This window comes from Musa acuminata, unplaced genomic scaffold, assembly GCF_036884655.1.
Source record: "Musa acuminata AAA Group cultivar baxijiao unplaced genomic scaffold, Cavendish_Baxijiao_AAA HiC_scaffold_594, whole genome shotgun sequence".
Classification (NCBI taxonomy): Eukaryota; Viridiplantae; Streptophyta; class Magnoliopsida; order Zingiberales; family Musaceae; genus Musa; species Musa acuminata.
Genome location: NW_027020833.1, coordinates 20,001 through 22,500, shown reverse-complemented (window position 1 = coordinate 22,500; position 2,500 = coordinate 20,001).

Below are 2,500 nucleotides of genomic sequence, written 5' to 3'. Positions count from 1 at the left end.
GGCCAGTTTTGGCCCGTTTTTGGGCTGTTTTGGCCTGTTTTTGGTCTGTTCTGGCGTGGCGCGGTGACCGTCGTGAGCGGAGCAAAACGTCAGCCATCTCAGCACCTTGGAACCCCCCGGGTGGCACAGGGCTGGATGGGGCTTTCGTATAGCAGGGACGGTGCTGCCTCACGCTTCGCTCGCTGTTCGCCGCTCGCCGCTCGCTCGCGCAACCTAAAATGGCCAGTTTTGGCCCGTTTTTGGGCTGTTTTGGCCTGTTTTTGGTCCGTTCTTGCGTGGCACGGCGACCGTCGTGAGCGGAGCAAAACGTCAGCCATCTCAGCACCCTGGAACCCCCCGGGTGGCACAGGGCTGGATGGGGCTTTCGTATAGCAGGGACGGTGCTGCCTCTCGCTTCGCTCGCTGTTCGCCGCTCACCGCTCGCTCGCTCAGCCAAAAATGGCCAGTTTTGGCCCGTTTTTGGGCTGTTTTGGCCTGTTTTTGGTCCGTTCTTGCATGGCGCGGTGACCGTCGTGAGCGGAGCAAAACGTCAGCCATCTCAGCACCCTGGAACCCCCCGGGTGGCACAGGGCTGGATGGGGCTTTCGTATAGCAGGGACGGTGCTGCCTCACGCTTCGCTCGCTGTTCGCCGCTCGCCGCTCGCTCGCGCAGCCAAAAATGACCAGTTTTGGCCCGTTTTTGGGCTGTTTTGGCCTGTTTATGGTCCGTTCTTGCGTGGTGCGGTGACCGTCGTGAGCGGAGCAAAACGTCAGCCATCTCAGCACCCTGGAACCCCCCGGGTGGCACAGGGCTGGATGGGGCTTTCGTATATAGCAGGGACGGTGCTGCCTCTCGCTTCGCTCGCTGTCCGCCGCTCGCCGCTCGCTCGCGCAGCCAAAAATGGCCAGTTTTGGCCCGTTTTTGGGCCGTTTTGGCCAGTTTTTGGCCTGTTCTTGCATTGCGCGGTGACCGTCGAGAGCGGAGCAAAACGTCAGCCATCTCAGCACCCTGGAACCCCCCGGGTGGCACAGGGCTGGATGGGGCTTTCGTATAGCAGGGACGGTGCTGCCTCTCGCTTCGCTCGCTGTCCGCCGCTCGCCGCTCGCTCGTGCAGCCAAAAATGGCCAGTTTTGGCCCGTTTTTGGGCCGTTTTGGCCAGTTTTTGGCCTGTTCTTGCATTGCGCGGTGACCGTCGAGAGCGGAGCAAAACGTCAGCCATCTCAGCACCCTGGAACCCCCCGGGTGGCACAGGGCTGGATGGGGCTTTCGTATAGCAGGGACGGTGCTGCCTCTCGCTTCGCTTGCTGTCCGCCGCTCGCCGCTCGCTCGTGCAGCCAAAAATGGCCAGTTTTGGCCCGTTTTTGGGCCGTTTTGGCCAGTTTTTGGCCTGTTCTTGCATTGCGCGGTGACCGTCGAGAGCGGAGCAAAACGTCAGCCATCTCAGCACCCTGGAACCCCCCGGGTGGCACAGGGCTGGATGGGGCTTTCGTATAGCAGGGACGGTGCTGCCTCTCGCTTCGCTCGCTGTCCGCCGCTCGCCGCTCGCTCGTGCAGCCAAAAATGGCCAGTTTTGGCCCGTTTTTGGGCCGTTTTGGCCAGTTTTTGGCCTGTTCTTGCATTGCGCGGTGACCGTCGAGAGCGGAGCAAAACGTCAGCCATCTCAGCACCCTGGAACCCCCCGGGTGGCACAGGGCTGGATGGGGCTTTCGTATAGCAGGGACGGTGCTGCCTCTCGCTTCGCTCGCTGTCCGCCGCTCGCCGCTCGCTCGTGCAGCCAAAAATGGCCAGTTTTGGCCCGTTTTTGGGCCGTTTTGGCCAGTTTTTGGCCTGTTCTTGCATTGCGCGGTGACTGTCGAGAGCGGAGCAAAACGTCAGCCATCTCAGCACCCTGGAACCCCCCGGGTGGCACAGGGCTGGATGGGGCTTTCGTATAGCAGGGACGGTGCTGCCTCTCGCTTCGCTCGCTGTCCGCCGCTCGCCGCTCGCTCGCGCAGCCAAAAATGGCCAGTTTTGGCCCGTTTTTGGGCCGTTTTGGCCAGTTTTTGGCCTGTTCTTGCATTGCGCGGTGACCGTCGAGAGCGGAGCAAAACGTCAGCCATCTCAGCACCCTGGAACCCCCCGGGTGGCACAGGGCTGGATGGGGCTTTCGTATAGCAGGGACGGTGCTGCCTCTCGCTTCGCTCGCTGTCCGCCGCTCGCCGCTCGCGCAGCCAAAAATGGCCAGTTTTGGCCCGTTTTTGGGCCGTTTTGGCCAGTTTTTGGCCTGTTCTTGCATTGCGCGGTGACCGTCGAGAGCGGAGCAAAACGTCAGCCATCTCAGCACCCTGGAACCCCCCGGGTGGCACAGGGCTGGATGGGGCTTTCGTATAGCAGGGACGGTGCTGCCTCTCGCTTCGCTCGCTGTTCGCCGCTCGCCGCTCGCTCGCGCAGCCAAAAATGGCCAGTTTTGGCCCGTTTTTGGGCTGTTTTGGCCAGTTTTTGGCCTGTTCTTGCGTGGTGCGGTGACCGTCGTGAGCGGAG